At 37.7% G+C, this 25,534-nt stretch overlaps 2 pseudogenes; both read left to right on the plus strand.

Annotated features, from left to right (window-relative positions):
* Positions 1 to 5,953: 5,953 nt before the first annotated feature.
* Positions 5,954 to 7,283, plus strand: LOC140519451 (F-box only protein 38 pseudogene; annotated as a pseudogene).
* A 909-nt stretch (positions 7,284 to 8,192) lies between these two features.
* On the plus strand, positions 8,193 to 10,045 carry LOC140519453 (F-box only protein 38 pseudogene; annotated as a pseudogene).
* Positions 10,046 to 25,534: the final 15,489 nt, after the last annotated feature.

The following is a 25,534-nucleotide window of genomic DNA, read 5'->3' on the forward strand; positions in this document are numbered from 1 at the left end:
GTGGAGTGGGGTAAACATTTCAACTCATTATTATTATGTGAAAGGGAAGTACAGTGATTAAAATGATTAGTCTAAAGGCACATTAAACTTCATAGTTCATGTAAATAATGAGGATGCATGTTCTCTCAATATGATACCTTCATGTCTCAAAAGCAGCCTTTACTTTGAATAACTATTTCTTTTATGTTACATAGTTCTTTTCACTGCAGTTATCATGAGGGTCAAATATGCATGGGGCCAAGCCATGGAAGAGAAGAGCGTGGCCTGTGAGAAGATGATTCCTACTGTGATTATTGGATGCATCAGCCATAAAAGAATTACACACACACACATATAAAATCAACATGGCTAAATTGTATAAGGGTAAAAGATTACAATGTATATTGAAATAATTTAAATAGAATTCCAATTCATTTAGTCATAAGTTCAGTGTGATTCGCAGTCTACCTGATTCTTGATAATGTTTGAAAGTAGAGGAGTACTAGTCCTTATTGTACCCCCATCTCCATGACCGTGGCCAAGATTTTCTCTGGATCTTAATTTATCCCACCTATAAATAGAGATAATGATACTCTGATGATCCATTCCAGGAAAAAAAGTTATGATTTAAGAGAATATATATGAAAATATATTTTTGTATTAGCATTTCATCTCACATTATCATCTTGTGTTTGTATATATGTGTATATATACATACACACACATATACAAAGTACATAACATGATCTTTGAAATCTGCCACTGCACAGATTCTTTGACTGAGAAGCCAGGAATAGGGTAACAGTCTTTTGCAGAATCCCAACATATCTGTTACTTCCTTCACAATGTGTTCAATGAAAACTGTAGAAAAAGAAAAAAACCAATGATACCAACTTCTCTTCTACACTGCCTTTAGAGTGTAAAGGTTTCAGCAAACTGAAAATATGGAAGTATAAAGCTCATTCAATACCCCAAGACCACCTGAACATAGAATGATGAGATTATTTTCTTTGGAAACTTTACAAATCAAGTTTATTGTTGAATCTTGTTTCCATGACTTCAAGCATTTGCTTATGTTTTGAATAGCCATGCATGTCTCTAACTTTATAACTATCCTGTTAAAATATAGAACAGCTGCTGGACTGGTCATATGTTATACATATGGAGCCCACCAGGGACAAAGCCCACTGTTAACATGTAGAATTATTTTTAACACTCTCACATTTCTCTACCAAATCATCTTCTCAAAACTATGGCAAAGTTCCATACTTCCCAGCTGGGAGAACACTGTAGAACACAAACCTAGTCTATGATACATCTGGTACCAAAAATCATCTGGCCAGTAGAACCAGATATCAGGTTCACTGAACAAAACTGGGGCAAAAAAAAATGAACACTTTCTCCTATTTGGTCAATAAAGATGTCTAGGTAAGATGTTTGTTAGAAGAAGACAAACCCATTTGGTTTGGTTTGTGTTGGGTGTATGGTTTGCTTTTTTAAACTAGGTGAAAGGGGCCATTCTTTGCCTCATTTTTTACCTAGAATCAATCACTAAATGGGCATTGCCTCAGACAAACTGAGACCTGGTAAAGAACTTAGCTTAAAGAGGCCAAAGTCTCTCATTGTATCTGGGGCCATCTCTAGTGATTCTGATCTATGTCTTGCCCCTAGATGCAGATGACTCCAGAGAAGAAAGTGAGGCTGGTAACTTTACACAACCCTCCCTCACTTAAATCCAATTCACTTGCAAGTCATGACATCACCTTCCTGATGCCAAACAACAAACAAATGATCATCAGATTGGGTAACTCCCAGCATGGAAACTCCCTCCACCAATACTACTCATCTGTATCTTAGACTTTGGAGAGTTGTCTGAGAAATTAAGTAGGTTACTCATGTTATCACAACTCTTGTTTGTCAGAGTTAAGACTTGAGCTTATCTCTTTGTGCCCCAAGGTGGGCCCTCTATCTATTACACCACACTATGGTGGACAGAGGGCTGGGCAATGAGGATAACTATTCTTTCCCCCAGGTAAAAAGAGCAATCCATAAGAGTAAAGGACAGACTCTGATTTCCCATTTTATTTTGAAACCCAATTCTTTTGTTTGATTTTTCTTCTTTTTATCATCCTCCCCCAAGACTTTATCATCCTCTTCCCTTTCAAAGACAAGGATAAGCAGAAAGTTCCCACATTTCTGTGTATTTATATCCAATAAGACAAACCACCCTCATGGGGTGGCCTCGTGGGAGGCCCTTCCAGGTGACTCATCCCTACCTCAAAAAGGACAGTCAGTATTCTATTACTTAAAGAAGTAACTGAATACTGCTGAAAAGACAGTGTAGATAGACAGAAGGAAGCTTGTGGAAGGAGCTAAAAATTAAAAATACGTCATATTTCTATATCCCATTATGGCTTACAAAATGATTTCCTCGCATCAACCCAACTTCTGCTACTGCACAGAAACTTAATGCCATCTTCTACGTTTTATCTACGCAAAGATCCATTGGCCAGCTTCACTCAGGAGTAATAATAGTCTGCTGGTGCTTATAATTTATACTCTAAGTAAAAATGTCTTCCTGACCCTGAGTAAAATTTCCCACAGTTGGTCCTATCTAGCACATACATAGACATTCACCTAAATAATCCTGAGACTTCTTAGAGCATGACTGCCTTGCTTCCCTGAGGCCTTTGTGACTGTTGACAACTGGAGTATGATTCCCAAACAGAGTTGAGTTCTGTTATCTCCAGATATAAGAACTGAGATATCTCCAGATATGAAAACTCCATATGATTTCTCTAGACATGAGAATAGGGAGTATTTTAGGATAAATTTCATAGAAAAGGTCCACTTTGGTATTTGTTTTCAGGTACAATAATCAGCATAATTTTAGATCTTTGGTTCCTAACCATTCTGATTGTTAGGATCCCTTTTTAATATCAAAAAATTCTACAGACTCAAACAGGATAATAGTTATACTATTAACATCCATTGATTGAGAAACTATATAACAAAAAAATTACTAAGAATTTAGTCATGCTTTTCACTGAATTTATATTTATTAACTCCACTATCATCTTTGCACATTTTTAAAAAGTAAGGCATAAGTTGAGGTATATTTATTCAGCCTACAAAATGCCAATGCTTGATACATATACAATGGATTTTCAGACCTTCTAAAACAAAATCTCTGCTGGTGCTGAGGTCTGAGGCTCAGAAGCTGAAAACAACTTCTTTAGCTCATTTTGTGGTAGTTAAGACTGGGAAACAAACAGGATGCCTATCAATTACAGAATGGTTGAAGAAATTATGACATGTGAATGTAATGGAATACTATTATGTCGTAAGAAAAGATGTAAGGAGTGGGTTCATAAAAACCTGGGGAGATTTATGAACTGAGGCAAAGCAAGAAGAAGAGAATAATCTACACAATAAAAAAAAGCATTGTAAATACAAACAACTTTGAAAGACTTAAGAATTCTAAACCACGTAGTGACCAACCAGGATTCCATACGGCTTATCATGAACTATGCTACTCACCTCCTGATGGAAAGGATGCAGAATGAGATGTACATTTTTGGAAATGGGCAACATAGGAATTTATTTTTCTAGATTATGCTTATTTATTGCAAGAGTTTTCTTTTTACTTTCTTATTTTAAATGGGGGGGTAGTTAGGAGATATGGAAAATAAATATTTGTTTACTAAAAAAAGAAGAGTGCTCTAGCTAGAAGATATTTAGGTCTAAGTATCTAAGGGATTGTGTAAATATTTGAGTTTTAGAAACAGCTAGAGCAAAAAAAAAGAGAAAAGGAAAAGAAATCTTTAAAAGTTACATCCTAATATATGTCACATATGTCACATTTCCCTGTTCTGGAATGCCAGTTAGAATTGTCCCTCTAAAAAAATACCCAGCAGTGCTGCAAATATAAAAGTCTACACAGAAGATACGTGGCCTTAAGAATTCCACAAACACTGACTTGTTCAGTTATAGGCATGAAGTGCAAACAAATTGTCATAAAGCCTTGTCTAGAAAAAAGAAAGGTAAAATCTACCAGGTAAAATAATCAAATGAGATAGTTTGTTGTTTATCTTATTCCACTTGGAGAAGTATACACCAGCCTACTTAGAAAAAAATTTCTGTCAAACTCTCAGCAACAGCCTTCTTGAGAACTGAGCTGTCCACCAATAGAAAGATCACCAAACTGGGGCAGCCCATGACAACCAAGAGTCCGATTCTTACAGTTCTGTAGCTAGGCATGACATAACTTTGATTAATGGTTCTCAGGGAATTCTTTCCATTTTTGAAAGCATTTTAAGAAGGCTACATAAACACAGGCTGGGCTCTCACTGGGGGGAGTCCAACTTCTGCCTGCATCAAAGCTGTCAGGATTCAAGGGGACAAAAGGAGATGTGTTTTGAGGAGATTGGGTGTTTGTAAGTTTTCCCAGTTTGTAAGATGTATAGCATCTCAGCCTCGTAAAACAAACAAAGAAAATATCTGGTCCATTATTTAGCTGTAAATCAGAGCTTTTCTCATACACAGATTCAAAGAGTTTTAGACCTTCTACCTTAAACTGTGAGTCTCTCTGGGGAGACTTAAGTAGCTAGCTACTTTTGTGTGAGAAAATTTCCATACATTGTATGATAAAATTTCCATACTATTCCCCAGGCTGCAATAATAGTAACGTTCCTTATCATGGCTTATGTTCTCCAAGAAAATTCATTAAAATGCATTTCCATGACACTAAAAATTTACAACCATGGAAGCACAGAGTTTCCTGAGGCTCCAATCATGGCGGCTGCACCTCTTCTGAGCCCATGTCTCCTCTATTGTTGTGGCTCGTCCTTTCTAGAAGACCAATGACATCATGAGGGTGATTTCATGAACTGAATTTGAGTGAGGCAGAGCTCAGCAAAGTTATCAGCCTTCCTCTCTCCTCCAGAGTCATCAGAGTCCAACAGCAAGATAAAAGTCAAGACAACTGATGATGGCCCAATATGCAGGGGGTGACCTTGGCCTTTCTAAATTAAGGTCTTTCCAAGTCTGTTTCTCTAAGGTCTTACCCATTCAATGAATAAAGGCTAGGTAAAAACTGAGACAAAAGGTGGCCTAATTTACCATCCCGAAGCTATCAAGACCCTTAGAGTTTTTAGCCTTAAGAAAAAAAGAATTGCTATATGTGTGGGTATATGTATATGTATGTATATACATGTGTATGTATGTATGTATACATACATACACATGTATATACATATATATAATACTATTCTAAGTCTAAATCTAAACAATGATCCATAGAGGCTTGATCTAGGCCTATTATTGTTCATTCAGTGAAAGTCGGAATGATTTGGGTATAAAGGCTAGTCAAGTAGCTCTATTTAAAACGCAATAGGTTGTTTAGGTCTTTTTTCAGTTATACTTCAAGAAATCAAAAATGAAAACTACATAGGACAAAAGTAAATGGTCTCAGCTTTAAAAAAAAAAAGAATGGAGGAGGAGAAAGAGGAGGAGAAAAGAAATGATAACAGCATTTCCCAAGTTCTGTTCGAATTATATGGTTGGGTCCCCAGAGCGCAGCTACTACTGCTCTCAGATCATATGGGAAGGACAGTTAATCAAAAACCTCTTCCTGAGAACCTGGCTCATTTCTTCCCACAAGTACGCACAGCATCCATGGGAGGACTAGGCTTAAACTTAGACCAGAGTGGTAGTGTGACCCACATGTAAGAAATAGGCATGACAAGGTTTAACTAGTCTCACCTGTTCTGGAAGTCCTTCTCTCTGTGCAGAGACATCATGCAGAACCCTTGTTGTTATCATTGTTATCCTAGTGTCCCCCTGTAACCCCACAGCCAGAACATGGTCCTCCAGGGGCCTCCACCACAGCCTTGGCCTGTAGGTGACTGCAATTTTGAACGCAAGTAACCAACCAAGTTGCAGTTGGTCATTTTCTCCTGGAACCATCACAAGGATGAGCCCATGAAGAAAAACTATGAAAGTATGCCTCCCAAGGAAGGAAAGACCCTGAGGTGACAAAATCAGATGAAACAAAAGATTACATAAACCAGCTTTCACATGAAATACTCTGCTAAATCTTTAGGTATCTCCCTCTGTAGGATGTCATGTATGGAATGCCTCTCCCAGAAGCTGAAGGAGGGAATGACACTGTATCTGAGAGAAGTGAAAATTGTAGATCCCTGTGCAGGCCACTTGTGGGAATACATGCCAGCTGGCTTTACTGATTCTGGTTTTCTAACACTCAGTAAGACGCCAGACATTGAGTAGCTCTATGTCATTCACCTTGAGAGGCAATGATCCATAGCCATGAGGCCTGTAGCATTCCTGATGTGCTAGAAGCCTTGCAAGCTTACTCAAACTTACTGGGCATGGAGATTTCACATTTGGAGTTGGTGGAAGCCATCTGGATATATAAGCGTTAAGTTTATATTTGGGGGAAGTTTCATAACCATAATGGAGCTTTTCCCATCCCTTCTGAAAACAAACTGAAAATTCCCATAGAAGCCAAAATTCAAATCTTGAATCTAGCAAGAGTGAATGTTCCTGAAATCCCTTGTAACCCAATGCTTAAGTACCTGTATGTGAAGTGGGAGAGATTCACCAAGCCCCTTTCTAAAGATTTCCTTTGCATCAGTGTATGTACTTTTGTCATGTGGAATGGTAGAGGGTCTACAAACTCTTTGAAAGTATGTATATATCATTGGTAACAGATTAGCTTCTGCTCAAAACTTGGAACAATTAGAATTGGTTCAAGTTCCTTTCCTTAGAGGTCTCATCCAACATATAGTTGGATACAGTTGGTGATCAGGTTGCTTTTGAAATTTGCACACTTATTTTGGAGATATTCTCGAAGTAAATCTTGGTTACCTCATCATCACTGATGCTTAAAGGTTACATGAATTCAGAATATAGCCTTCTCTAACCAAAGATGTGATCTTTTCTATACTAAAGATGGCAGAAGTGGTATTCCCACAGTTTGAAACCCTCTAGTTGGGATATGTAGATGAGTATTTACTGCAGTGCAAAATGATGGGTGCTGATCTGGTGAAGAAAGGCCTACCTGATGTTGTGGAAAATCCTGGCATCCTCACAAATAATGGGAAGAAGGCTGTCAAAGAGTTTTTTCCTGTATCAAATACCTGCTCATTTATAATTGCCTTCATTTGCATAATCCAAATAATTAGATCACAAACCATACAAGATGGATGGGGCTTATTGACCTTACCTTGTATAAAAGCAAGCACTCTAACACATCCAGAGTGGCCTACTACACAGGTTCTTAAATCTGCCTTTTTAAAGGAAAGCAAATTTTGAGGGGTCAACAACCACTTTGATCAAGCACATATATCATTCACTCAGTTCAGGGGGAAAATCAGCACCCTGACCTTCAGAGAAAATATAGAAAAATAAAGCCCTGTTAACAGACAGGGCTTCCAGCTCCCTGACCAAAAGCAATACATGTATCACAGATCAACAGATGCAGCTTGCTAACCATACATACATAGTTACCAGAGAGAGAAGTACCAGCATCTGGGTTTTCAAAGCTGAAGGGCTCCTTAGGAGCTGCCCAGAGTCTCTTCTAGTCAAACAAACACTTCCAATGAGTAAGTCCCAAAGTAAAACCTCACCTCAGACTACTTATACATTTTTCAGAGCCAGAGGGCATCACAACCCTAGAGAACCAGTGCCTCATTAACAAAAGGTGTGGGCCTTCCTACAACTCTCCCTTAATCAAACTCCCCTTAATGGGCAGGCCCATTAATGGGTGGGGAAGAGCTTTAATCTCATTAGTATTACACCTGAGACATTATACAGTAAAACTTGAATTTTTCCATCAGTTCATTGAATTGTTGCCAGTCCTGGAGTTTACCTCTTTAGATCAGATGTTTCAAGAACTATTCAAAGACTGTGCACATGTTGATCTGAGTGCAGGTACAAGAACTGGCATTTCATCAGCCCTTTTGAGCAACAAGAATTCCAACAATGAAAATGACAGTCATCAAAACATCAGCCCCAATGTGCTCAACAATAATTCCCAGAAAGTCAATGACCAGAATGAGAAGAAGAAGACCTGCCAGGACAGACAGACTAAAGATCAGTAGACAGCAGATGAGACACTGAATGAAATATAAGAAGTAACTCACTAGGAAGAAAAAAAATGAAGGCCCAGTTCAGAGCCAAGCTGCTTTCCCATGGAGGTTGTGGGAAACCCATCAACCCACCAACCCAAAGAGGTTGATGAAAACAAGCAGTCTTTAGTATGCTACAAAAGCAACACTAATTACCATTCCTGATTCAGGCAGCAAAGGTGAGGAAGAGAGTATGAGAGTCCCTGGAACCTGTATTGCTTAGAATAATCCTCAGAATTACTTTGACCAAGAAGATAAAATCAGAGAACCAGTAGAATACAGGCAACTCTCAATGAGTGAAAAAAGCAAGAGTAATTTCAAAAGAGATACAACTCCTCCCATCAAATGGGCCATTTGAAATCATCCCATTCAAGGAAAACAGCTTTGAGAAAGGCTTCCATGTCATAAGCCAATAGATCAAATAAGATATGAAAGCACCCAGTGACATGCCCAAGAAGAAGAAAATGAAAGATGTTTATCCGAGTTGTGACAATAGTCCAGGTCCTGTGGGCAATTCCCCCTTACACAATGCCTCTTCTCAAAGCCCTGACTTTGTAAGGGTTGTGACTGGAAACTTTGGTGAGCCCAGCACCACAGTACTAGACCCATCCTAGCTATGTATCTGTTCTCCTTGTAAGGCTGAAGGTTCAAGGGTCATTAATAGAGAAAACTCAGTTTCCTCCAGGTATTCTTGCAATAAGTTTCAGGAACCATATAGCAGAACTAGCAGATGTTCTAATGATGAACAGCCTTTGACCAATAAAGCCTGTGTTGTAAAAGGTCCCAGTGGCATAGGATCAGAATTTTACTTTAGGATTCTCCCAACTGATAGGTCTCCAAGCCTAGTCAATGACAAGAAGACTAATGGAAATGTCTGAAGCCACAGGGGATAACAGGAGAGGAAGCTCCCAATCTGAGAGTTTTGAAATGGAGTATAATGAAGACTACCTTCAAAGCCCTCTAATGAGAACCAGGAGCAAACATTCCCATGCACCACTGGTATCTGAATCAGAGGTTGCCAAACCAAAGCCATGTTTTGCAATGAAGTGGAAAAGTACAACTGATATGCCCATGAGCACCAGCTAGCCTATATTATCAAAGATGATCGTGTGCAACTCTTGTCTTGAAATTCAAAAATCCTGTTGGAATCACAATGACCAACTGTAGAATCACAGATATAATACTGAAAGATTGTCCTAAGATGATGCTCATTCATATTACAAGATGTCAAGTCCTGAAGCACTTGAAAGTCAAGAATACACCAATTGCAAATCAATTTTACTGCTCAGTTCCAGAAACTGAGTATAAATCAGGTACTAGATCAAATTGTATGTGTGCCTCCAAAGAGAAATAGGGTGTTATACCTTTTTGCCCAATGCAGCAGGTCAGCACTCTGAGTTTGGAATAAAAGATGTTCAATGGCCTCATTCCTATCACATCTGTATCACTCACAAATTTAGTAACCCTCCAATATGCAGAACAAAGTTTACATTCAAAACTGAATGGAAACAATAGCAAACATCAATCGATAACTCTTTAAGTATGAGTTTTCCTGAAGCCACACAAAGTGACACCTGAAGAAATATACCAAGTTCCCTTGGGGAAGAGAGATTTATATTCTAGAAGGTGTTGTGAATGGAGCCTTTTATCCCGTGATTACAGACTTTCTATGGCTGAAGTCACTATGGACAGCAGAGCCTAATGGCTATTCAAAATACGACTTTGAGGATGATGAGAGAACCACCATTTATAATCCTCAGAGGAAAGGGCAGCTATCTGCCAACATCCAGCAACAACAGAGGAGGAAATCTCAAAAGTTGTTTCAGATGAAGAAAGGAGTTTTTCAGTGAATGGTCAACATTTTCAGTCATTATTGTGATATCAATGGAGAGCCAGTAGAAGATGACTACATATGACTGAGTGTGCCCCACCAGCCACTGGTCACTCCCACTTTCCAGCTACTTCTCTGGCAGAAAACAAAAGGATATGTTGGGCAAGCTTAGTTGTACTATAATGTCTCAGAGCCAAAACCTCAAAAGGGATTCTAGTTTGATTTTGTTTAGAGTACATAGTAAATATATAAGAACATTAACAGTATGTACAAAGATTTGTACATAATGGAAATATGCAAGGGGGAAGAAGTTTCTTGGACCTCAGATTTTATGTCATATGTTCATACAATTTAATATAAAAATCCATATTCATGAAGGCAGGTAATACAGAAGAGTTGACACAGTTGTTTGTGTTTTCTTGGCTCTTTTGGTTCCTAAGTGTCTCTTTATTTTCCAGGCCAAAAATTCAGTTGCCATATTCAGAAAAATCACTGCCATCTTCTTAAATCTGTGCCTTTTTCTTCCTGAGCGAGTCTGTTTGAGCAGTTTGTACGTGTCTTATGCATTAAAAGAAAAAAAATCTAAGTTCTGTACCATAGGAGAACACAATTGGAGAGGGTGGAATAAGATTTTCTGTATGAGACAGCATTATCTATTTATTTAAGAAATCTATTACAGTTTCTACATTTCTTAAAATCAAATAAATAAAAAAGGCTTATGGGCTAAAATTTCCTGAGTTTGAAAACCTGAGAAAAAAATTATGACACTGGTTGATTGTTTTCCCTTAAAAATTTGATGGATTTCCTTCATCATGGCAGGCAAAGTATCTTTCCAAGAGAAGAACCTAAATATGAAGCTGGCAAGGGGTAGGGGAGAGGATGTAGGAGGGGCAGGAAGGGATGACAATCTCAAGCTTACTTCATCATTTCTTCTCCTCACTTTCATTTGTGCCTTCTTCCCCACGCAGGGGTGTGCTGGAGTCAGTTCAAACCAGCTTGTGTGAGCCAATTGTTAAATGTTCAGTAGGACTATTTGCACTTCAGAAATCCTTGCTTTACTGCTCTGTTGATTCTCTAGATTTAAGAAAATGATAAAGAAAAATTATAATAATGAAGATTAAACTTAAAAGTAAGCTGTATAAACATTTTTTGAGAGCTAGTTGTTTAACATTTACCAACACACCCTTGCCTATACTGCCCTATTAGAACCTGTTCTCAAGAAGGGATATGATGTCAGGTATCTACACCTAGAGTATTTCAATACTTCAAGAAGCAATGATTTCGTTAATATAGCTATTCCCTTCACTGATATAGAACACAGTATTTCTCTGCCTTAGTGGCTTTTATGAAATTTGTTATAGTCAAAAATAATTGTTGGTAATGAAAGTTGCAGAGAACAAAAGAATGATTTGTCAATTATGAAGAGACATTTGATTTGACAGAGAAAAATAAAATCTTATATGCTATCCTCCAACTAGGGGTCAGTCATGTATGTGCCAGTCAATTGAAGTGTAGTTAGGTGATGCAGTAGAAAAAGCCTCAGGAACATCTGAGTTCAAATCTGGTCTCAGAGAGTTGTATAACCATGGGCAAATCGTTTCACCTCTGTTTGCCTCAGTTTCCTCTTTGGTTAAATGGGGATAATAATAGCACTTCTCAAAGTTGTGAAAATCAAATGAGATATTTGTAAAGCACTTTGCAAACCTAGGTAGAACCATATAAATGCTAGATATTATTAATCAACCAAACAATAAGCATTTATTATGTACCTAGTATATTCCAGGCACTGTACCAGACTCTGGAGACCCACAGACAAAAGTGAAACTGTCCCTGTCCTCAAGAAACTTACAGCCTACCTGGGGAAGACAACATGCACATATACAGGTTTGAAAAAATAAGATGCCAGGTAATTTTAGAGGTAGACTTATTACTAGCTGGGGGTTGGGTGTGGGAAAAGGGGGGAATCAGGAAAAGATTAGTGCAAAGATATTCCTTGAGTGATGAGTCTAAGAAGCAGTGAGGATGACTTATATTCCAGGAATAGGGAACAATCCGTGCAAACATATGAAAAGAAGAAATGAAGGGCATTGCATGAGGAATGAGAAGAAAGCCAGGACTATATTGTCTGGGAAGAAGAGCAAATTGGGCCATTAGGACCAGACTGTGAAGGGCTTTAAATACCAGAGAAATTTATACTTGATCCTAGGGGTGAATTAGAGCTATTAGAGATTTGTTTTGATTTTTTTTTATAAGGGAGTAACATGGTCTGACCCTCATTTTAAGAAATCACTTGGCTGCTGTGTGGAGGATGGATTGATATTGGGAGAGACTTGAAGCAGAGAGACCAATTAAGAGGCTATTTGAATAGTCCAAGTGACAGGTGATGAAGGCCTGAATGAGAAGGGGAGGAGGTGGACAATGTGAGTGGAGAGAGGATTAGACTGTTAAGTTTCAGATGAATGGTCCCTTCTGCATCAATGGAGAAAGTTTCCATACCAATAAAATTACACAAATAAAATTCCAGGCCAGGAAATAAAAAGATGCTAAATTATAATTAATTCAGACCTGTTGAAGAATAAGGCAAAATTTCATTACAACATATTCAAGATTTGGCATCATTCCCTTCTGTAAGATCAAGCCTAATTAACCCTGTGGAAAGCTATAGATAACAAGCTTAGTCCACTTAACTTCATCAATAATACAAACAGGAGAAACTGTATACAAATCATCAGGGATTTATTCCACTGTTCAATTTGTGCCAAGGCCTGAGCAAGAAACCCATTTAAAAGGGAACCTTGGAGCTTTGGCACATGTGGTCCATTCTGTTTTCTGCTTCTTAGCAGTGATTCCCAGCTTCTGCAGAACTGCAGCATCCTACTGTGCTTAGGTTTAATTTAATCTACTTCCTCCCCTTCCCAAAGGAACATTTTTTAAAATCTTAAATTGATAATAGGAAAGGTTTTTTTTGTTCAGAGACCATTTTGAGAATATTGTGATGCACCTTGAGAAAAGTAGAGACAAATCCAAAGTATCCCAAAACCAAGACTGCAAATTACCTTAAATTATAATGAGACAGAGTTCAATGCAATTCATTTCAGCAAACAATTAGTAATTATCTGCTGTCTGCAAAGCACTGTGTTAGACAGGACATGGTAACATCGTAAGTACTTTGGTGCAAAAAAAATGCTTTGTGAGATCCAAGGTAGAAAAATTAGTTACCAAATCGAGGAAACCAAGGAAGCCTTCATGGAAAAGGTAGCATTTGAATTGGACTGTCAAAAATGAATAGGAATTCAACAGTTGAAAAAGGATTTTAAAATTTCTGGCACAGGAAACAGCATGAGTTCAAGTATAGATAGGAAAGTGAAGGGTATAACAATACTTTTTGATGGTAACAAAGAACTAGAAACAAAGTGGGCATTCATTAGCTAGGGATGAACAAACTCAACAATAAAAATAGTGGAACACTACTGTACAGCTAGAAATAATAAATGTGAGAAATTTAAAGAAACATAGGAAGAATTTGTTTAACTGACACAGAATGAAGCAAGAACTGGGGAAGCAGTTTACACAGTGACTAAAAGGATATTGGGGCAGCTAGGTGGTACAGTGGACAGAGCACCAGTGCAGAAGGACCTGAGTTCAAATCTCACCTCAGACACTTAACATTCACTAGCTGTGTGAGTTTGGGCAAGTCACTTAACCCCAACTGCCTCATCCTGGGTCATCCTGATGAATATCTGGTCACTGGATTCAGATGGTTCTAGAGGAGAAGTGAGGCTGGTGACCTGCACAGCCCTCCATCACTCAAAACAAAGTCAAGTGCAAGTCATGTCATTATTTCTCTGATGGCATGATCTCCTTTGGCACCGAAGGATAAACACACACACACACACACACACACACACAAGGATATTAATGAAAAAAATTAAAATGAAGACAAACTATACATTACTATTGTTAAGTCTAGGTCCTTGAAAATAGAAAATATTTCTTTTTTCTTAGCAGAAAGATGGAGGACTATAGGACCATGATGTTCCATATGTTATCAGATGGGTTACTGCTTTGCTTAACTGTTTTTTCTTTATTACAAAGGAGAGTTTAGTTTGGAAAGAGAGGAGGAAGGGGCAGGAGAGACCCAGAAATGTCTCTGATATAAAGGTAAAAACCATAAATCTTATTTTTACAAAGGAAGAAAGGGATGAAGGAAGAAATCTATTTAGAAAATAGAGAGTAGTCCAGTTTGACTAGCATAAAAAGGTAAGCAATATGAAATCACTAGAAAGGTTGGAGGGCACCAGATAGTGGAGAACCTTTGACAACAGACAAAAGGATGAATGAAATAGGTGAATGAAAAGTATCTATTTACATTTACTGTATACCAAGCACTAGACGAAGTATTGAGGATTCAAATACAGAATCATTTACTTAGAGAAGTAAGAGTCCTTGCCTTCGAGATGTTTACATTCTAAGAGAAAGATAACATATAGAGGAATACAATGTCCAGGGAAAGATGTTTTAGTCTGATAAATCACAGAGATGATGAGTGAAGTAAACCAAGATATTCTTTCTTGAAGCCATGACGGTACTGATTTGATTGATTTGATAACCATTTCCAGAACAACAAGAGAAAAATGTAGGAGGAGAGGGATGAGGCAAGAGGAAGAAGATGCCAAGAGGCAGGACAGATGAAGAAGATAGAGTGGGCAGCTGGATTGTATGTAAAATATGGCCTAATAGGTCATTATCAGGACAGCTCCAGCCCAGGACAAGACCTCCAAAGCTGAATAGAGTAGTCCTCCAGGGCAAGCTCTCTGGAGGTCTGTGGGTTCAAAGTATGCAGTAGCAGGGATATGGAAAGAAGATGGCCAGGGTAGACAGCAAATTAGAATATAAAGTATCTCAAAAGGTATTTGAACTTTATCTCCAGGGCAATAGGGAGACTGTGAGTGGCATGTATAAAATAATAACTCACATTTATAGGGCACTTTTTAAGATGTGCAAAGTACTTTCCTCACATTAACCCTGTCATATAGATCCCATGACTATAATTATTCCAGTTTTCCTGATGAAGAAACTGAGTCTTATAAAAATTAAGTCACCTGTCATAGTCACATCACTAGTAAATGTCAGGGCTTGAATTCAAACCCAGGTCTCCTGACTACAAGTGCCATGTTCTTTCCATTAAACCTCATTACCTCTGCTTTAGTCTGACAGAGATATGAAGGATGGTTTGAAAAAAAGAGGGGGAAAACAATGTAGAGCCTTACTAAGAAGCTGCTGCAAGAGTGCAGGTGGGTGTTAATCGAGGTCCAATGAGAAACAGCAATTGAAATAGAGAGAAAGAGAGATCTTACAGAGACAGAACTGACAGGACTGGATGTGAAAGCTGAGGGAGAGAGAAGGCTCAAAGACAGTGATAAGAACCCACATTCATATTGTCTTTTAAAGTTTACAAAATATTATTGTCACAATAACCTTGCGAGGTAAGCAGCATCAACAGTATTGCTGCATTTCATCAGTAAGGAAATTGACGTTCAGAGAAGTTGTGATTTGCCTGAGCCCACAAACTAGTAAGTGTCAGAATAAGGACTTGAAAGCAGGTTTCTTGTTTCCTGGTCCAGTACTGTTTTCATGACACCACACTGCCTGTCAAAGATAATACCAAGGCTTCCAATTCTGGAGGTCAAAGTGAACAGTAAAGAAAAGCCATCAAGTCAGGAGGAGGAACAGGCTTGGCCTATGTAAAGACAATAAAGAAAGATACCCTGAGTTGTGAATGCCGCTACAGAACAAGAGAAAGTCCAGTATAGAACTTGAAATCTGAAATCCTTTCAGCCTACAAGCTGCCCACCCCAGCTCATGAGGATGCAGAAATAAAACCATCTGCTACAAAAGCATCAAAGAAACCTCTCTTTTTTTCTAAAGGGCCAAACCAAATCAAAGAAAATATTTCATCTTTAAGACACTGAATGATATTGATGCACATTTTTTATTCTACAGGACGTGCTCAGAAGAGGGTGGGACCAGTTTCGGTGTCAAATAAATCAATGGAAATGATAAATGAAAAGCAAGAGATGAAAAATGATGTAATGCAAAGCTATTTAATTCTGCCAGATGCTCCCGTAGCAAACAATGCTGAGCACAAAGCAAATTAAATCTATGACTCTTTATCTTTTCAATAGTTTCCGTAACAAGCTATTTGGTGTGGCAGCAAGATCAGTCCCTAGTTCTTGACAGTTTTATAGTTCCTGGTCAAAATTTCCAACCACATTTTGGTCAGGGCTGACTTTAGATTTTCACATAAGCGGTTTCCACTTGCACATACACAATTTCATCCTTTAGGGTGTGCCAATAAGCCAGGTTACATTAGGCCACACACTAAAGATAAACTGATCAAAATGAAATGGAAATCCTGGATTCCACCCTATGGAGAATAAAAGGATCCATAATGTTTCCATTATTGCTTCTTTCAATTACCACAGAAAAGTATGTCAATTACCAATACATCTTCTGATTTATAAGTTGAATATGCAGGAAGGAACACCGTGAGCATAAGGGCAGCTTGGGGTATTGGAAACACAGTTGGATTTGGAATCAAGAGAAACATAGCTTTGAATGTTCCCTCCTATGGGCAAGTCACTTAAGCATTTTTCAACTCATTTTACTCATCTCTAAAATAGTGATGATGTCTACCTCCCAGGATTATTTTAAGGATATAATATAATTCCTTATAATTACAGTAATCAAAAAGTGGAATGGGGTGCCTTGAGACATAGTGGGTTTCCCTTTACTACAAATATATTCAAATAAAGACTGTGTACTTGCTGAATTTCTTTATCTGTGAACACGTTCAATATCCCTAGTAGGACATTCTTCTGCTTCTCTTGAGGGCAGTAACTATCTCTTTGGGTTTTGTATCCCTAGCATCTAGCACAATATTGGCATGTAAGTATTTTTATAACGAATAATTGTTGGTTGATTGATTGTTCACTATTTGTAGGGTGCTCTGTAGTGGAAGCTTTTTGGTACACATTAAACTAGAAAGCTGCTTCTAACTCTGAAATGCTGTGATTATGTGAAGTACTATAGAAATGCCAGCTGTTACTCCTTCAGTTCCTGTATTTCAGATGCTCACTTTTCCTTCCTCCCTAAATCAGAGAAGGATAAGACAGAGTGATTGAGTATATATTATAAGTAAGGTATTGTAAATATTACCGTATCTTGTAATCTCTAATTTTAAGGTGAAGGACTTTGCTTTTCTGTTATAGAAACTTTGAGCATCCACCAAAAAGGAGGAAAATATTCAGAAAGGACAAAGATAAAGAATTGTCTCCACACTTGTGTGTGCAGTTATAACAAGTGTTTAAAATGTTCTGAATGACAAGAATATAACAAAAGGATTTGGGAAGAAACCTATATGACCCCTATGTCCCTATTAACCAACTTGCCATATGGACTTCTGAAAGGTTTTACCACTTAGAGATAAAAAGTTACATGTGTACATACAAGAAGGAAGAAAAAGGAAGTATTAAGAGTAACTTATGTCATGCCAGGCACTGCGCTAAGCACTTTACAATTATTATTTTATTTAATCCTCGCAATACCCTGGGAGGTACCACTGTTATTATCCCCATTTTATAGTTGAAGAAACTCAGAGACAGACAGAGGGCCAGCATCACACAATAATGTGTAAGGTCAAATTAGAACTCAGTCTCCTAGCTAAACACTATCTAACTAGATGTCCGTATTGTCTAGCAGTTTTGTCAGATAGTGAATTTTTTCCCCAGAAACTGGGATCTTTGGGTTTATCAAACACTTGGCTACTCCGTTTGTTCGCTCCTCTTTGTTGACCAGTGATCAACCTTTCTTTTTTTAAACTGGTACTAAAATGTTTTAATTATTAGTGCTTTGTAGTACAGTTTGAGATCTGATACTGACAGAACTCTCCTCACTTTTTTTCATTATTTCCCTTTTGTTCTTCCATATGAATTTTGTTATTATTTTTTCTAGCACTATCAAATATTCTTTTGGAACTTTGGTAAAATATTAAATAAACAAATTAATTTTGGTAGTGCTGTCATTTTTATTGTGTTGATTTAACCTAACCACAAGCAATTAATGTTTTTTATTTTGTTTTTAGGTCTTTATTTCTGTACAGAGTGCTTTATGGTTAGATTTACATAGGCCCTGGGTGAATATTGGAAGATACACTCTCCGGTATTTCATAGCTTGTGTGGTTATATTGAATGGACTATCTCTTTCTAGCTCTTTTGGCCAAATTACATATAGGAATGCTAATGAATTCTGAGGATTTCTGTTGTATCTTTTAACTTGGCTTAGTTTTTAGTTGACTCTTTAGGGTTCTCTAAGTGTGTCATCATATCATCTGCAGCCTTCTAAGTATATCATGCTGCCCATTGGCATAAAAAATTATTCCTATACAATGTAAATAGTATGTTTGACAATAATTTTTAAAACATTACACACAATTATCCCTGGAAAGGAAAAACTAGTGGATTACAATTTACACACGTTATAGGCTCAGTGAGTCCTATATTGGTATAAGGATATCTGAACTTTCCCACTTCTAGCAATGAAAAAGAGGGAAAAAAGAGAACTTTTTTCACATGAAAGTAGAGCAAAGTCCCTATTTCTCTGCTCAGCCAAAAAGAAAGTAGTAAAAGTAAAATGCTTTCTCCTTGTAGCCAAACAGAAAAAGAGAGAGCAAGAAAAGGCAAGAATAAACATTTCAGAAGCCCTGGTTCTAAACTGTCTACTATTTCCAGTTAAACTAGGTCATATGCTTCTAGTCATCTAAATCCAAGCTAACTTCTCAACTATTCCCTCAAAGGGAGTTGCAATACCTAGCACTACGTTGTTCTCAGCTCAGAATTTTCTGGGACCCTGCTTCCTTACTCCAGGCATTTTCTGCTCTACCACTGTATACTCACTAACTTCTTCCTCCTCAGTTTTCCACCTTGCTCTGAAAACCCAAATCAATATTTAAATCATCTGTAATAAATCAACATTGTCATTGTTTCTGGAGAAAACACACTCCACTCTCCATTCCTGTGGCTTCCCAAAATAAAATTCTTTTCTCTGGCCACCACTTTTTTATATGTTGCCTCTCCCTATAAGAATATAATCCTCTTGAGGGTAGGGACTGTCATTGCTTTTGTATTTGTATTTTGAACACTTAGCACATAATAAATGCTTAATAAATATTTTTAATCCATTCATTCATACATTGGAAGTTCTACCAGCTTCTAAGTAGAAAGTTTTAGAACAGGGGAGTATGATATTGTCAGCATAAGTAGCATTTATTCAGTTTCTATATGTGTGTACATATATGTATATGTTAAAGCTTAAAACAGCATGAAGACTTCTGGGACACCTTGTACAGGGTTTTTAAAGTTTGCAAAGCATTTTACAAATACTATCTCATTTTATCCTCACAACAATTCTGGGACAGAGGAGAAAAAAAAGAGAAAAAGCAATCTTCCTTAATCCAGGCTATATAACTTCTCAGGGATGGCATAACTAGATCAAGGACGTCAATCCTATGTTCATTATAGAAAGTCATCCTGTACATTCCATGACCTTTTCAAGAGTCATAGTTATATTGGAAAAAGCTAGATGGGAGATAGATGGGTTCTTTCATGACCTTATTTATATAACTATAGGATGCTAACTAGTAGCATCAGGGAAAGTGGGGAGTTGTCGGTGCCTCATAACATGCCTGAGGAAAACCTAAGCGGTAAATTGAAAAGGATCTTTTCCCACCAAATGTTTTATAGTCACTAAGTCATTTTGACTATTAGAAATATCAAATTAATTACAAAAGACTTATGAAGGAAGATGTTTTCTGCATCCAGAGAAAGAACTGATAAATAGAAGTCTGTATGGAATTATTTCACACACACACACACACACATTTTATACACACTGTGTCTAATGGTAGCCATATTAGGGAGAAGGGAAGAAAAAAGGAAAATAAGAAAGTTACATGATAATTATTATATACTTAAAACAAATAGTACACATAATAAATTTGCAATGTCATGGGCAATCATCTTTTTTTAATTCAACCACATTAGGGAAATGCTTGTATTATTTCATATATTAAAATTTTTTTAAGTATTCCAGGCATGGAGGTGAGATGTGGAATGTCATACTTGGGGAAAAGCAAGTAGGCTACTAGGAGAGATGGGGGAAGGGAAGGGAAAATGCCTTTTATTTGCCAGGCACTGTCCTAATCATTATTATTTATAAACATCACTTCATTTGACCCTCACAATAACCCTTTGAGGTAGTTGCTATTATTATCCTCATTTTAAAATTGAAGAAACTAGGCAAACAGAGGTTCGTGACTTGCCCAAAGTCATAGACCTAAGGTGTCTGTCATCTGATTTGAACTCAGGTCCTCCTTCCTCCAAGGCCAATATTCTATCCAGTGCTCTGCCAAGGTGCCTCCAGTTGCCCGGAATATAGATTGCATAAGAAGGAGTAATATCAAATAATGAAAGTCCAAGTAGAAGACTGTAAAGGGCTTTAAATGCTCTGCAGATAGGCTCTATTTTATCCTGAAGCCAAGAGGGAGCCCTTGAAGCTTGAAGCCACCTGAAAGAAGGTGATATGGTCAGACCTATGTTTAGGAATATCCATGGAGCAGCTGCTTGGAGGATACACTAGAGAGAGTGTGGAAGGAATGAGTCCAATTAATGGATTACTGAAATAATCCAGGTGAGAGTGCTCTAGAGCATCGACCTTGTAAATGGAGAAAAGGGCCCAGATATGAGAAGTACTCTGGCAGTAAATGGGCATAGAAAAGTGTCTGACTCATAGTAGGCATTTAATAAATACTTACTGAATGATCATTTAACACTTACACTCTAGCCCCATTCTTTCAGGAGTAGGCTGCCTCATTGCCCCTCAGTGAAGGGTGTAATGGGGTGTTCTTCCCTATTGCCACTGACTCAAACCCAACTACCTGTTTCCCCCATTTGTTAGGAGCCTGTGACTAGCACCCCAACTCCATTTTACCACTTAACATTGGTTGGTTGTTACAAAGGGATATTTACTTCAAAGACAGAGCAAAAACAAACATACAAACAATCCCTACAACACCTTGGAGGCGTAATCTCCCCAACACCATCTTGGTCTCTGGTGGAGATTACCCTCAAAACTTAACTCAGTTCTTTTCTAGTATTGATCCCACAAAGTTTACATGCAAAAGTGTCATTGTTGTCATCCTTTGGGCTGGGGTCCTGAAATTTACTCCCAAAGGTCATACCTTACTGTCTTTGAGCATCAGTATTGGGTTGACTGTAACATCAAATCTACATTTACTACTCCCAGATTCCTATAACTTTGTACTTCCAACATAGATTGGAAACTCCACTCCTTGCACCAGATGCAATAAGTGAGGAATCACCTTGCTCCACCAGATGCCTTTTTGAATGTCTCTAAAGCAAATCTTACAGTTTTCCTTTCATCACATTGAAATCACTTATACTGAAACCAATTACAGAAGGTCCACACATGTTTCAGTCTCTCTAAGGCACTTCACTTATACATCATCACAATTCTCTTAGAAGCAGTTCTCTATAATCTTCCAGATGATAGAGAAACATCATCTCAGGTGGTCTGGATCTGTGCCAGACCCTCATTACAATGATTTGGCAGTTGATCAGATACAGAGATGAGCAAGGGGATGAGTAAAAGTGAAGAATAAAAGATAACTCTGAAGTTGTAAACTTCTATGATTAGAAGGCTAGTGGTACCTTATCAGAAAGAAGAGGAGTTATGGGACAATGGGTTTAGGGAGAAAGATAATGAATTTGATATACTTATGAAACGCTCAGGCAGGGATGTCTACCTAGAGACTGGTGATTCAAATCTGGACCTCAAATTCCACTGCAACTAAAGGCTCAATAAATAGCATGCTGGGCCCTGAGTCTGAAGACAAGTTCAAATTCAACCTTAGACAATATCTGTGTGACCCTAGGCAAGTCACATAACCTTTCTGCCTCAGTTTCCTCATTATAAAATTGGGATAATAATAGCTACCTCCCAGGGTTGTTGTGAGGCTCAAATGAGATAATAATTGTAAAGTGATTTGTACAGTGCCTGGTACATAATTAGTATTATATTATTATTTTGAAATCTTCTCTACATACACACAGTGCCCTCTTACCTACTTGTCCTAGAGTTACGCTTTCCTTTCTCTACCATTTGTTCAGCACAATATCACATCCTGCCTTGAATTGCTGTCTTGGATTGTCATTTATCTTGTGTTTATGTTGTCTCTCATCTAGATTACCTATCAGACATTTCCACCTAGGTCTTACTATCAAACTCAAAGCTTTCAATATTGAACTCAACTTTCCCCCCCAAAAAAAACCTGCTCTTCTTCTATTTCTTGTTAACAATCCCACTATTCTCCTAGTTATCAAGGTTTCAAAATCATGGTGCTCCCTGACTACTCCACCTCCCATGGCCCCAACATCCAATTAGATGCCAAGCCCTAGACTGGTGAAAAGAAACTCAAGTTGATAGCTCTCTGTCTTTCCTTATCCACCAGTCTAATCAAACCAACAGCAATAAAATCATTCTATATTGAGCTACTTGATTCTCACTAAATCTGGAGGAAACTACCTTTTCTGAGTTGAGTTGACCTCATTCAGCCGGAAAACATGACGTAGTCAGCAACTGGTCAATTACATTTATCTTGTGGCTATTGTTTTTTTTTTCCTCAAATATAAGCATCTTTAAAAAGATTTGCATTGGTGTAATTGCCAATCTCATTTACCAACACACAACGCTCATATCAGATTTAATGAACCTATTTTGTTTTATGGGTGCTACAGAACACTTGGCAAAGGAAGAGATTGAATGGAAAACATGAACAAACTTGCTACATACTAGTTTCAAGGGAGGGGCTTACAATCCCCTTCCAATTCTAAATGTTTATGATTCAAAATCTAGCCAAACCAGAGGCACGCAACTTTAATAGGAGAGGGGAAATTCTTGATCTTAAATAGTCAAAGTAATTTCCAATTTTAAATGTCTATGATTCCAAACCTAGTCAAACCAGAGGGATAATAGGAGAGGGAAAATTCTTGCTTTTCTCTGATTTGTGTAGATCTTAAATAGACAGAGATTTCAGTGGAATATAAAAGATCCCAGAAGATCATCACTGCCTACTCAGCAGTATTTAAAGAGAAGTGTGTTCTTATCTGCCACACATGAGGGACCCCCAAAATCTCCCATGGTAGGAACCATTGTGCCTTTCTTTTCCAAGCAACAAAGAGCTAGAGCTCTCAAGAGGACCTGGTTTACCAAACATTGACAAATAATTTACTCAATACCTATTATAGCACAATACATATAACAGCTGCTTTAAATGTTTTAAATATGAGCAATATTAAGGAACATCATTATCATTGCTACCAAATAACTTAGTAACGTTCTTTATATGAAGGAGCTATGGTAATTAGAACAAAGCTTCATAAGGGTCAGGTCTCCTAGCAACTCCAATAGAGGCTGTACTGGGGTCAGCCTAGAATGAACTAAATTCAGTATTAACTGAGTTGCTACTAGGGCTTGGCTCCATCTCTCAAGCTGGAAACTTCTATACTGGAACCCTTCCTCCACTAGACTAATTTAGCACTTGACTAGATACCTCTGAACTGATTTGTTGTTTTTATGCATATAAAAGCAAACACCCCGATATACATAGGATGACCTGCTATCACAGGTTCTTTGTTCTGTTTTTCTAAAAGGAAAGCAACTTTTGAGGGGTCAACAATCACTTTAATCAAGCACAAATATATTATTCACTTAGTTTAGGGGGAAAAGTCAGCACCCTGATCTTCAGAGAAAATACAGAGAAATAAAGATCAACAGACAGGGCTTCCAGCTGCCTGACCATAAGCAACACATACATCATAGATCAACAGACAGATAACTGTCTGACCATATAGACATAGTTACCAGAGAGAGAAGTACCAGTATCTGGGTTTTCAAATCTAAGGGGCTCCTGGCCCAGAGTCTCCAACCAAACACTTCCAATGAGAAGCCCCAAAATAAAACCTTACCTCAGAGCATTTCTACATTGTTCAGAGCCAAAGGGCATCATAACCCTTGAGAACCAGGGCATTCGAAATAAACAAAAGGTATGGGCCTCCCCTAATCAAGGGTCCCTTAACAGGAAGGTCAATTAATGAGTGGAGAAGATCTTTAATCTCATTAGCATTTACAATGTGGAAGCTCGAAAAGTCAGTCAGTTAGCCAAGGAGCCAATTATTAAGCACTTACTTTATATCAGATGTTGTTCCAAGCACTGGAGGTACAAATAAAAGCAAAAAAAGGATAATCCCTGACCTCAAGGAACATACAATCTAACAGAGAGACAACTCATAAAAAGAAAACTGAACAGCATTTAAAGATTTTTATAATGTTCTTTTTCTTTTTTTTGCTTTTCTTTGTATGTTTAAATAGTCATTTTCTTTGGATTCAGGTCAGAATAAATCTTTCTTTTTAAGCATTGTAAAAGAATTGGTCTTTTTTATAGATTTACTCAATTTACAATTGATAAGAGTTCTATATCTTATTAATCCAATTTTTCTTTTACAATTTTACAAGTCCTTGCCATATTCTTAGAAAAATATATGTTATTGCCCTCTTTTATGTTTCAGTCTTTAAATATACATTAGCATGTTTTTCTAAAAACTTGCAAATTAAATAACAGAATAACACACCATTTTAAAGTGCAATCCATGTTTTTAAATGCTTTTTTAATGACAACATGATAGCTATTTTTTAAATTATAAATAAAAATGAAAGCCTCAGATCATAATATTAGAACTGGAAGGGACCTTAGAGATCATGAAATCCCACTCTTTTATGTTACAGATGAGGAAACCAAGGCACAGAAGTCAAATTAATTGTCCAGCATCACATAGGTATTATCTCTTAGGCAAGATTTGAACTCAAATATTCCTGACACCAATCTAGAGCTCTATTCACTAAGCCACCCAGATGCATGGTATTGTCAGAGGATCAGATAAACATAGCAGTCATGCTTGATTTGTGCTACAAAGACCTAAGTCATAGCATCTAAGGAAGTGGAATATCATAAAAACAGAAATTGCCTGTACAAGAGGTGTATTTTGTCCAACACTGCGATTATAAAAGAGTGTTTTTGCATTCCCAGTGTCTTATAAAAGAATAGGGCAGGGGAGGAGAGCTCTAACTAGTACTGGACAACCAAAGCTTTGCCTCCAGACACTGGCATGCAGGGAGCAGGCTTACTGCCCAAACTGATTACCTGCTACTCTCAGTTATTCACCTGGTCCCCATCTGCCATACCCTAGGTCCTGTTGCTGTGGCACCCCTTTCTAGTCTAATACAGTAGACATTTATCAAGTACTTAAAATGTCAATTTTTTTAAGCATTTAGCACAGTTGGCACATAATAGGCACTTCATAAATGCTTGTCCCCTTCCTTTTAAGTCAATATGTGCTATTTATTATGTACTAGGTGCTAGGGAAACAAAAAGAAAATGAAG

Source organism: Notamacropus eugenii, chromosome 1 (genome assembly GCF_028372415.1).
Source record: "Notamacropus eugenii isolate mMacEug1 chromosome 1, mMacEug1.pri_v2, whole genome shotgun sequence".
In the NCBI taxonomy this organism is placed as follows: Eukaryota; Metazoa; Chordata; class Mammalia; order Diprotodontia; family Macropodidae; genus Notamacropus; species Notamacropus eugenii.